This window comes from Oreochromis niloticus, linkage group LG6 (assembly GCF_001858045.2).
Source record: "Oreochromis niloticus isolate F11D_XX linkage group LG6, O_niloticus_UMD_NMBU, whole genome shotgun sequence".
Taxonomy (NCBI): domain Eukaryota; kingdom Metazoa; phylum Chordata; class Actinopteri; order Cichliformes; family Cichlidae; genus Oreochromis; species Oreochromis niloticus.
The window spans coordinates 1,522,735-1,536,142 of NC_031971.2; positions in this window are offsets into that span (position 1 = coordinate 1,522,735).

Below are 13,408 nucleotides of genomic sequence, written 5' to 3' on the forward strand. Positions count from 1 at the left end.
TTGCATAATGACTGAAACCAGCCCACCTTCAACTTTTGGAGATATGTTGTAAAATGTAGCTCAGAAGTGTTTGATACATGTTGGCTGTGTGGAAATTCATGGCTACTTTTGGGTTTTACTTTAAAACTTGAGAAGCACTAACATCAGTGTTAGTATATGTTTGTTTTATTAATTTACCTACAGGTTCAGACATATTCACTGTCCTTGATGGCAAACATCTGGACAGGGCAAAGCAAATGGCACAAAGGAGAGTATGATGTTCGGTGAGGCATGTGTGCCTCAATCCCTAATAACACTGGGGGAAAGGGTCTTTTACAGAAACGGTTAATAAATTGGGAGATTTAATGATGAAGTGGGAAAATATATCACACACTGAAAAGCTTCCTTATCTTAACAACGGGTTCTTATGAAAGAGCAGCTTGATGTAACTAAGGTTGAAGTTTACTTTGCAGATGAAAAACGAAGGCTGTTTCATTTCTATATATGATCTCATATTGTGTTTTCTTTTATGATATAACTGCCATCCTTTAAACAAAGGGTGGAGACTCAGATGGAGAGAAGATGACCATAAAATGTGAATTTGTTGTTTCCTTCTGACTATAGGGAGGATGCACATTGTGAATTCTTTGAGTACACAACGGTGCTGATGTTCAGTAGTTAGAAAAGAAATCTCCATGTGTTTTTATGTGATTCTTAATTAATTATTTTTAATTCTTAATTGTGGGATCACAAAGGGTGGAATTTGGTGGCAGATTTATTTTCTCATGTATTAATCACATATTTAATCATATCACATTAGTTATAGTTATATCACTTTCTCACTTTACTATAGTAAGAGCACTCCTGTCACTAGTTTGCATGCATGCGGAAAGTTAACACAGTGAGGCCGTTGTAATGGGAGACATTAAACAGATAGTGAGACTCCTTCTGCTTATCAGCGATGTAAATCTTTAGGTAATGTCCGAGCAGAAAACAAGGTCATAATTCTCTCTGTGAGGGAGAAGGTATAGCCCCCCGTGAGAGGGGGGGTAAGACATGTAAGAGTTTGGGGAATGTTCTTTGTCTGTGTCTCTGTATATAAGATGTGAGGGCGGTGGCCACAAGGCAGAGATGGTCCTGGTGTTTCACTGGGATGCTCTCTCCAAATTGCAATGTGTTTATTAAACAAATCAAGCTCACTGGGTGTGTTGAAGGTTATTGTAAAATTTTCCACAACACCATCCATCTGAAAGACGTCATTAAAATGCAAGTCAGATCACAACGAAAATAAACTCCACCTAAACTTGGTTTATATCTGACCCAGATAGACTGCAGGTCATAACTTCTTACCTGAAGTTCAGTTCACCAGACACTCGGACTGGCAGCCGCCACGGGTCTCACCTCCTCCTGCCTCCCCTTTCCCTCATCCACCTGCTGACTCTGTGGAAGCTCCGCCATAGCCACCACCAAACAACTGACTTATTTTTACACATCGACCAGCATCCGGCCAATCCGCCACCTTTCAGTGGAGTGTTTATACCAAGCCTCTTCAAATGGCGGCCTGCGGGCCACATGCGGCCCAGAAGCAACCTCCGACTGGCCCTGCCCGTGGTCCGAGCATAAACGCAGAGAAAATGAAAAAGAAAAAAAAATAGAAATTCCTACAGCATAGTGTGGACTATGAATGCAACACTCCTAGTAGCTTAGCAATATTCCACCCACAATGCACCATGTTGTAAACATATCAAGCTATCATCGTAATGTATGATGTGACAACAGCATGTCTTTCTCAATCCACACGCGTAAAATTGACAATGAAAACCGTCGGTTTAACCCTGCCTGGACTGACAAGTACTTATTCATTTTACCGCAAAATCCAAATGCCAAACCAGTGTGTTTAATTTGCAGTGAATGTGTTGCGGTACTTAAAGATTACAATTTATGAAGACACCACAATGACAAACACCAGACTTTCTGCAAAAACTTTCCAGAGGAATCACAGGAGAGAGCTGCAAAAGTACAGAGTTTAATTGCATCATCAAACCGGAGTTGTACTACCATGGTGAGGTCATGTACAGCCCAAGAGAGAGCTGCAGCAGGTTCCCTTCGTGTATGCTGGATCTTGGCGAAGAAGAAAAGACCTTTCCAGATTCTGAAACCGTGAAAGAGTGCATGCTGGCCGTGGTGGATGAGGTGATAAACGACGAAAAAATTAAAGTGAGTGTGACATGTGCTATTGAAAACGTGCCCCTGTCAGACGGTTCAAATATTCGTAGGATTGAAGTTCTGGCTTCAGACGTGTTTGAAATGCTGTTAGATGACCTGAAGAAAACTGATGTAATGTCTATAGCAGTAGATGAGTCCACAGACAGAACTGATAATGCACAGTTGTGCATATATGTCCATTTTTTTGATGGCAAATGCTTCAGAGAAGAACTGCTTGGCTTACTGCCACTAGAGGGACACACAACTGGCGAAATAATGTTTGAGAAGATTTCAGCTTTTTTCGAGGATAATGGTGTGGATATGAAGCGTGTCTGTATGCTGGTGACGGATGGGGCTCCATCCATGGCAGGAAAAGTGAGTGGTTTGGCAGCGCAGTGGTTGGCTGTTGCACCTCAGATGAAAACCTTACACTGCATTGTTCATCAGACTGTGTTGTGTGCAAAACTAAGTGCAGAGCTGAAAACGACAATGGACAGCGTGATGGCTACAATTAATTTTATTCGCTCAACATCAAGCCTCCAGCACCGCCTATTCCACATGCTGCTCTCAGAAATGTCTGCTGAGCACCATGACCTTCTATTGCACAATGATGTCAGGTGGCTGTCCAAAGGCAGGGCACTGGAGCGTTTCTGTGATCTCAAAGAGGCGATCACAGCTTTCCTCTGCAACAGCAGGCAAAAAAAAGCAGAAACATACTTGAATCGCATAATGGACAACAGCTTCATGGCCAGTGTCTGCTTTCTGACTGACATATTCAAACTCATGAATGACCTCAATCTGGGACTACAAGGCAGAGGCAAAACTGTCACTGAACTTGTGGAACAGATGCATGTATTCCAAGTCAAGTTGAACCTTTTCGAAACTGACTTGAGCACAGGCCGGTTGCTGCATTTTCCAAAACTCCGCAAATGCACCTCATCACCAACACAAGTCACGGATGTGATGACTGATTTCATTGTGAGGTTGAAAGAGAACTTTTTGGGTCGACTAGATGGACTTGCTTTACCCACAGAGGTGCCAGAGACCCATTTAGTGTTTCAACAGAAGGCGACTTGTCCATCAGAGCAAAGGAAGTGGTCCCTTCCACTGACGAGGGGAAGTTCATACTGGAACTTGTTAACATGCCATCATCCTTAGCCATGGCACAGGATCTTCGCACTAACGGACCTGCAAAGTTTTGGACTGATGTCAATACACAGCAGTTCCCTAACGTTAAGAAAGTAGCAGTCGTCATCCTCAGTATGTTTGGGTCAATGTACACGTGTGAATCAAGCTTTTCACACATAAACTCAATAAAAAGCAGCTCTCTTTGTTCACTGACTGACAACACACTTCACCATTGCCTTCGGATTGCACTGACATCTTATGAGCCAACAGTTGCCGCAATTGTTCAGAACAAAAAAGTCACTTCTCCCATTAATAATGTCAGGGTAACTGTAGCCCACATATCAACATAATGTGGAATGTCTAACAAGCCATGCCTAATTACAGGGGTTGATATAAAACAAAACTGTATTACCTCAGTGTGCAGCAGTAAATGTTGTATTCTTATGGGTTTGTGCACTGATAGCTTTGATAGGATGACTGTTCTATTTTCATTGTGTTAAATGCACTTTAAGATGTGTCTGGGTCACATATATATAGAAAGGGAACTTTCAAAATGTTTTGTTCTGTTTTTTATATATCATGTGTAGCAGGAGACACTTGTTACGGATTAGTAGAATCGGTGTTTCATCCGTTTTAGTTATTAGGAAAAAAGTGGCGGTGTGTGATCCGTCCTCCGTGCGTTAAAGCAGGAAACATGTGTTACTATTAGTTAGAAAGCGGGGCTGAAAGGCCTCGTCGCCAGCTCAGTGCTGTGTGTGTTCCGGGCTTGGTTGCCCCACCTATTCTCGGACGCGGGGGTAGGACCTGTGAGGGCAGGAGATCCAGGCTGGTTACCTAGGCACCGGGGACGCCTTAAATAACTAAATCTAGGTGTTGGATCCTAGTCGCGGTTGATAACCTGCATGAGAGTGGGGGCAAGTTGCTTTACTGACTGCAGCGTGTGTAGACTGCGCAGTGTGTGTGTCAAAGCGCCGTTAGAGTCGGCGTCTCGTTTGAAGTACAGGAGTCAATTAAAGTAACAAAAAGAATTCGCGTCTAAAAGTGTGTGTTTGGGGAAATGTGTGAGTGTGTGTAGGAACTAAGAGATTTGAGTTTAAGATTGTGTTTTTTGTGCTGTATGTGGACGGGAGGCCGTGCCACTGATTGTTGTGTATTCTGAGTTTATTGGGGATTGAATTTGATTGTGTTTTGAGACAAAAGAGAAATCGCGGCAGGAGGCCGTGTCATGAATTGTTGCAAACTGTGAAGTCAATTGGGGGGTTGAATTTGGTTTTATATTTTTTTAGGGGAAGAGAAACCACGGTATCGAGTCTGTGGCGCAGTTTGAATAATTTGTGAGGTGTACAAGAGCGGACGGCACCCGCTCTGTGTGCCGACTAGGGCGTTGTCCCGAATCAGCAGAGAAAGTGTCTCGCAGAAAGTTTGAATGGGACTGTGAGAAGCATGAGGTGTGTGTGTGAGCCCGCCTCGAGGGGCGGGTTCACAGGTGGAGCAAAGGAGGAGTAAAATGTGTGTGTGTGTGTGAGAGAGAGAAAGAAAGGTGGGGGCGAGTGACCAGCCTGTGAGTGTGTGTGTGAGCTCCCTTTAGGAAAAAGGGAGAAAAAGTAGATTAGTTGATTTTCTGTGAAATAATAATAATTAAGAAATCAAAGTGATCAAATAGGAGAAAATGAACTAAAATAAATAAAGAAAACTAAACAGTGGATTAGTCTTAAGGTAATGATAAATAAATTGATAAAATTAATAGTGACATTTAAAGGTGATCAAGTACTCAAGGATGAATGGAGAATTTGATTGCTGACTGCATGAGAGCTGGTGGGGTTAAAGGAGAATGAGGTTGGAGGAGTGAGTTAACAGGTTAATGTGTGGGTGTAAAACAATGGGGTAAAAAAAAAAAAAGATTCTGGTTTGACCAACCAGTGATCAGACAATAAATTTAGTTGTTAATATAGTAAACTGGGAGATGCTTCTGCTTGATTGGTGCAGCACAAGTAATTTACAGTATGAGGGAAATTTTATTTTGGTGATAACATTTTGAACTTTCATTTCTGTTGTCCTGTCATCTTAGTAGGTTAATAGCTGATATGCAAATTAGTTGATTGTTCTTAGATTAACGACAGGTGACTGAATTCTAGCACGAGTGAATGAGATGTGTTGGAGTTTGTTGGAGTGGAGACTCTAAAACACCGAGTTTTCTGTTGTGATGTGCGAGTGAATCCTGCACCCAGATACACAACTCTGAATACAAAAGAACAAACTTCTTTTGTGAGATGCATGACAACATGTCACATGTTTTATGATGACAGGGAAAGAGGAAAACTAAATAAAATCTGTGGGCCAAGTGAGTAAAAAGCACAAACCAAAGGGAAACAAAAACTGACTGCTTAAGTTGGAAAATTGTGAAGGGATCTGAAACACTGCAAAAAGAAACATATACAAAATCACACACACAAGCAGGACATGCATTAACCCTACTAACACAAACACAAGAGAGCTCATGAAGATTAGACAGCATCTAGCATAGACAGCATAGAAAGAGAAGATCCGTCATCTTGATTGGATGAATGGAGATGCGTTTCCAGCAAGCTGCAACTTCACGGTGTGTGAAGGACTTTTGAGAAGATTGTTGGAGTTTGACACTTGCCATGTTTGGAGCAAGATGGCAATGAAAGAGATAGTGGGAGCATACACGGGGCAACGCTGAAGAGAACTGACTGCCATTGGACGGCAAAGTGGGAGAGGAGAAAGGAGCAGGTGAGGACAGATGAATGCTGTTTTAGTGTGGGGAATTAAATTGGGTTAAGGAATCTGGGGAGACAAACGACTGCCTTGAAGTGGAGGATTGACAAAGTGTCCAGACCACCACAAAAGGGGGAGGAAGACAAGCACTGAGGTATGCAAGAGTACTGTTAGAGAAAATGGAAAGACAATACCACACATGCACATGATATGCACTACAGAGAATACACAATTATACATAAAGTGTTACACATCCAAAGAGGGTATTTGTAGAAGGGGTTAATAACACACAGCGTGGTTGCCAATGGTAACCTGCAAGCATTTGGGGTTTAGCTGTGCATGATTAAGACAGAGATTTTTATTTAGATGTTTCTGAAACAAAATTTGGAGTGAACGGATTTTTGTTTCAGAAAAAAGGGGGAAGGTAAATAAAAGGATACACAGAAATAGAAAATGTATTAACCCGACTAACACACACACACGCAATGAAGCTCATTAGGATCAAACACAATTTTAAGTAGGCAATACTGTTACCATCATCCTGTCTGGTTTATTTAAGGGATTGAGAAGTGATATATAGACGACTGAATTAGTATTATTTTGGGGAACATGATAACAGGGATGAACAGAATCCTGCAGCCAGAGTTTAAATGAGTGTAACTAGCAGATTTTTTGTTTTTTGTTTTGTTTTGTTTTTTGTTTCTGATCTATGGGGAAGGTTTTACCATGGCACCAAGTTTTAGATTTTGGTGTGTTTTCACCCATTAGAAAAAGAATATTCTGGGACAAGTCCTAAGACTTCTGTATTTTTATTTAATTTTGTTTTTCATTTTGATCTGTTATTTTTATTTTTATTTTGTTTTTGGACAGTGGACTGGGAGTTTTGTCGGGAGTTGATGGTTTTGTTTGTTATTTTATTTTATTTTATTTTATTTTTTGTTTTGAACAAGTCCACTGACTTGTGTTTGTGAATTTCTTTTCTTTAAGCCGATCTGCACGATGGGAATTAAAAGCGCTATACAACATGTCGAGAAAACCGTTGCAAGTGAGTTTCTCCAAAATTGGGCTCATTTTCTGGCAAAAATGGGCTCTGGAGAAAGCTGCTTATTTGTGACAATTAGAAAATGAGAGTCCCTGCCCAAAAAGGATTCAGCGAGATAATCCGATCTCAGTTCTTCTTTTTCTTTTTTGAATGACGTCATTTTGCTGTGGGTGGAAATGAAAATGAGACAATAGTTCCACTACCAGCAAAGAAAGAATGGATGAATGAATGAATGAGTGAAAGAGGAAAAACTGACTGATTGGTAAAAGCTGACAAGATTTGACCACTACTCAGGGTTAACCTCCACCTAGACAGGACAAAAGGGTGGATGAATTTATTTGTTTCTTTTCACAGGAGCAGGAAGATGACAGCAACATTCAAGGTTGTGTGACGATTTAACCTTTTAAATGCCATTTTCTGTGTTTGTCAATCTATCAGGGGTGTGTTATTCATGGGCTTGTGCGCAGCGTTAACATTTACATTTCTTTTCTACAGCAGAGAGTTAATCATGTGTTTGATTATGTGAGTTACAGCAGGACACACTAATGGTTAATGTTCTTTCTACTACAGGATTACTGGGTTTACGAGTGAAGGGAACTGTGTTTACAGGCTATATGTTGATTATGCTATTACACTGTGTTCTTGGGAAAATGTTGACTATTACAGGGGAGAAGTGAAAATAGTGTGAGAAACATCCTGTGTTGAAATCACTGTCATTCCTTTTACAGCAGGCTTAACTTTATGACCTTTTACAGCACCTCTGGAACCTGTCGACCTGTGCCTGACCACCAGGATGATCCATGTGTGTCGTTAATGTTTGTTTTTCTAAGAGTGCATGTAGAGGATTCAGCAGAAAACAGACAAGTGACATGAGAAAACAAATAAGAGATGCAGTGTTTATGGAATAGTTTAATATGGTCTTATTAGCTGGCCACTACTGAGCTCATAGTGATGAAATGAGTGGAGTGACATTGTTTAAGGAAAGTCACCGATTAAATTGTGGAATAAATTGGGATGATTCATGATTTGGGACAAATTATGGCAATAATTGTGATTTAATGATTTGAGAAAACCTGCACATGATATTTGTCTTTTATGCTGAATACTTTATTATTCTTATGATCTATAGTTGGTTGAAAATGTGAAGTTTGATTTAACAGACGTTGTCTTCCAGGATACAGGCTCCAGGTGGAGCTGGGAGTTGGACAAGCTAAACATTTACTTGCTGACTGATGTTTTTACACAGGGTTACAGGCTGGAGTATGGCTGCTCCAAGTGGGAAACCCTGGAGATTGTTTTAGGGAGACTGTGCAACATTCTTGTATATGTCTCATTGGGGAGTTGACACATGGTGAAAGCCATGTGGGGAGAGGAGTGTTATTTTTAAATCTGTAGATGTTGTGAGGTGCCATGACGAGAAGGAGTGATTGAGGAGATCGTCTACAAGATGGGAGCTGAGGCCAGGAGAGAGTCATCAGGAGGATCAGAGATCACCTTCAGCATAGCAGACATCGCGCAGGAGATCGTCATGAGGAGACTCTCCACAGCAAAATTTTAAATGAAATGAAAGAGTGTCGACGTTGACGTTGAGGAAGACAGCTAAGGTGTACGACGTGCTCTGCCTTAAAATCTTCAGCAGCGTTGGAACGTGAGAATCGAGGGATGGAGAGAGCGTGCCAAGCTCCAAAAGTGACAGCGCAGAGGAAGTCCAGCGATGGAATTGTGATTCTGTGAACAGCACAAATGATTTGATGCTCTGCAGAGAAGCCTTCTGCATGGGAAAAGATGTGAACAGACAAGCCTTTCATCTAAATTTATATCATGTCAACTTCTCTAGACTGGTTGAGGGGGAATTTGAGAAATAGAAAATGTATTAACCCGACTAACACACACACACACGCAATGAAGCTCATTAGGATCAAACACAATTTTAAGTAGGCAATACTGTTACCATCATCCTGTCTGGTTTATTGAGTGGGTTGAGAACTGATACATAGACGACTGAATTAGTATTATTTTGGGGAACATGATAGCACAGGTAAACAGAATCCTGCAGTGAGAGTTTAAATGAATAAAACTAGCAGATTTTTTGTTTTTTGTTTTGTTTTGTTTTGTTTTGTTTTGTTTTTGTTTCTGATGTATGGGGAAGGTTGTACCATGGCACCAAGTTTTAGATTTGGTGTGTTTTCACCTATTAGAAAAATAATATTCTGGGATGAGTCCTAAGACCGGGCTTCTGTATTTTTATTTAATTTTGTTTTTCATTTTGATCTGTTATTTTTATTTTATTTTTTGTTTTGAACAAGTGCACTGACTTGTGTTTGTGAATTTCTTCTCTTTAAGCAGATATGCACGACGGGAATTAAAACCACTATACAACATGTCGAGAAAACCGTTGCAAGTGAGTTTCTCCAAAATTACAATGGGCTCTGGAGAAAGTCACTTATTTGGGACAATTAGACAATGAGTCCCTGTCCAAAAAGGATTCAGCGAGATAATCCGATCTAAAAGTTGTTCTTTTCTTTTTTGAAATGACGTCATTTTGCTGTGGGTGGAAATGAAAATGCGACTATAATTTCCACTATCAGTAAAGAAAGAATGAATGAATGAATGAGTGAAAGAGAAAAAACTGACTGACTGGTAAAAGCTGACAATAGCTGACAAGACTTGACCACTACTCAAGGTTAACCTCCGCCTAGACAGGACAAAAGGGTGGATGAATTTATGTGTTTCTTTTACAGGAGCAGGAAGATGACAGCAGCATCCTAGGTTGTGTCACGATTTAACCTTTTAAATGCCATTTTCTGTGTTTGTCAATCTATCAGGGGTGTGTTATTTATTGGCTTGTGCGCAGCGTTAACATTTACATTTCTTTTCTACAGCAGAGAGTTAATCATGTGTTTGATTATGTGAGTTACAGTAGGGCACACTAATGGTTGATGTTTTTTCTATTACAGGATTACTGGGTTTATGAGTGAAGGGAACTTACAGGCTATATGTTGATTATGCTATTACAATGTGTTCTTGGGAAAATGTTGACTATTACAGGGGAGAAGTGAAAATAGTGTGAGAAACATCCTGTGTTGAAATCACTGTCATTCCTTTTACAGCAGGCTTAACTTTATGACTTTATGCAGCACCTCTGGAACCTGTCGACCTGTGCCTGACCACCAGGATGATCCATGTGTGTCGTTAATGTTTGTTTTTCTAAGAGTGCATGTAAAGGATTCAGCAGAAAACAGACAAGTGACATGAAAAAATAAATAAGAGATGCAGTGTTTAGGGAATAGTTGAATATGGGCTCATTAGCTGGCCACTATTGAGCTCTTAGTGATAAAATGAGTTGAGTGACAAACTTAAGGAAAGTCACCGATTAAATTGTGGAATAAATTGGGATGATTCATGATTTGGGACAAATTATGGCAATAATAGTAGAAATAGAAAACCTGCACATGATACTTGTGTTTTATGCTGAATACTTTATTACTCTTATGATCTATAGTTGGTTGCAAATGTGAAGTTTGATTTAACAGACGTTGTCTTCCAGGATACAGGCTCCAGGTGGAGCTGGGAGTTAGACAAGCTAAACATTTAATTGCTGACTGATGTTTTTACACAGGGTTACAGGCTGGAGTATGGCTGCTCCAAGTGGGAAACCCTGGAGATTGTTTCAGGGTGACTGTGCAACATTCTTGTACATGTCTCATTGGGAGTTGACACATGGCGGAAGCCATGTGGCGAGAGGAGTGTCATTTTATTTGCAGATGTCGTGAGGTGCCATGACGAGAAGGAGTGACTGAGGAGATCGTCTACAAGATGGGAGCTGAGGCCAGGAGAGAGTCCTCAGGAGGATCAGAGATCACCTTCAGCACAGCAGATATCGCACAGGAGATCATCATGAGGAGACTCTGCACAGCAAAATCTTAAATAAAATGAAAGAGTGTCGACGTTGACGTTGAGGAAGACAGCTAAGGTGTACGACGTGCTCTTCCTTAAAATCTGCAGCAGCGTTGGAACGTGAGAATCGAGGGATGGAGAGAGCGTGCCAAGCTCCAAAAGTGACAGCGCAGAGGAAGTCCAGTGATGGAATAGTGATTCTGTGAACAGCACAAATGATTTGATGCTCTGCAGAGAAGCCTTCTGCATAGGAAAAGATGTAAACAGACAAGCCTTTCATCTACATTTACATCAGGTCAACTTTTCTAGGCTGGTGGGGGGGAAATTGGAGAGAAACGGTAGTGTTAGGTGTGATAACTGTTGTTATTGTAACTGTGATTTTTCTTATAAGTGAATTGCCCATAGACAGATCCGAATCCACTCCGGCGACTCCACCATCACAGGCCACGGCGAAGCGAACCAAAACGTAGTGAAACAGGTAAATCAGATGAGTGTTTTGATTATTACAGTGGTATAGAGTTGGACTACGTTAAAGGGTCCACTACCTCGTATACATTCAACCTTTGTGCTGTCAGTAAATGTAAAGGTTTAAATAGTTCATGGCGGGGATATGATGTACACGGTTGAAGAGCTTGCTGATCAGTTGGGTCCAACATCTTTAATGGCAGTACAAAATCGGATGGCGTTATATATTGTCAGGTCAGGAAAGATGCCCTGGTCAGGAGATAATTTGCAACTTCCAAAAGAGCATGCAGACTATTGTAATTTTTAACAGTTTGACTGTAAGTGACAGGAGCAAACATGTTGGCAGAGTGGGGAAAACCCCTTCATAATGGAAATGATTTTAATTTTTTATACATGATTGCATTTGTGCTTATTAAAGGAGCTGTGGCTCCTGGTCAAGGAGGGTCAGAAACGCTTGGCAGACGTTATGATCAGCCAATACATGGTGAGGATGACAGGAGTTCTGGAGGGAATTGCAACACACCTGCTTACATGTCATAGTTTTCAGCTATCCTCTTTTATTACTTATATTCTTTTAGAGTTAAGTTTAAGTTTCACGTTTTAGTATCTTTTATTACTTATATTCTTTTAGAGTTAAGTTTTAAGAGTTAAGCAGTTTCATTTATGGTTTGAGTAGACATAGCTTCATTTGAGTGTGACCTTTAGTTTAGAAAACTACACATATAGTTTCAGCTGTGTTCGTGCAGGCCTCATGTCTCAGGATGACTGAGACATGACTGAGACATTAGTGTGAGGTGAGCTGGGGTGCAGACGAGGTCATGATATGTGCACAGAGCACACACACACACACACACATACACCCATACACAAGCATAGGGGTAGAATCATTTTTGTAGGTAAAAAGTTAAGATGTGTTTTGTTGTACTTGCAAATTGTGCCGAGGCTGTCAGTTTGTTACAGGAAGACATCAGATCTCCTAGAGATAAGAAGCGAGCTTGTGGGACAACACCTGGATGGGGACGAGACAATGTTCTTTTAAACTGTGTCAAAAGTTAACTGAACAGTTGTGGTTTTGAGTTGACTTATGCTGTATTAAATCTGCCTGGCAACAGGAAGGAGGGGGGGGGGGGGGGCTGTACTATTGCACCCCTATAAAGCCTTTGACTTCTGGTTGTAAGTTAGTCCAACACTCAATCTGTACAGTGTTGGCTCCACATGTGTATTCATTAAAATGTCGTCTAATTGCACCCGGCAGGATCAGTGGTCATTATTTTTGGTATTCTCTCCTCCTCAACTTTTGAATCCCAACAATATGTTGTTGGGAGAAAAAGGGGGCGTTTGCGCTATGTTTGTATTGTACTTTTATTTTGAATAACACAGCTCCAGACAGCTCTGTGACCCGAACTCTGGAAGGCCTAAAGACGTTGTCCACCACAATGTATGAGCATTCAGGAGTGGATAACCTGCTGGAAGCGTGGATGACCTCTGTCTTTGGGCAATGGAAAGGTTTCATTATGTCAATTATGGTTTCTTTGTCTGTTTTTACTGCAATATTAGCGACGTGTGGGTGTCGTTGTGTGCCTTGTATCAGAGCCTTGTTCGTAAGACTCATCAATCGTGCTGTGGGAGAATCTGATACAAAGGCAGACACCACGATGCCACTTTTGGGAAATGGGGAGTCACATTATGAACATATTATGGTGAAAGATTTAGTTTAGTTTTATCTGCCGTAGGGCAGATAAAAAGGGGGATTTGTAGGAATGTTTAGCTTGTTTTAGAGTTTAGAAATGTGTTAAGATAGAATGTAGAATTATGGTAGAGACACTGACACTGCCCTGGATATAAATAAAGGCCTGACTGTGTCATGAACTTAGGAGTAGATCTTAGGAGACCCTCCCCAGTTGAACGGTGAAAGTAAGACAAAGAGGAGTTAAGGCTGAGTGGAAATTCCCC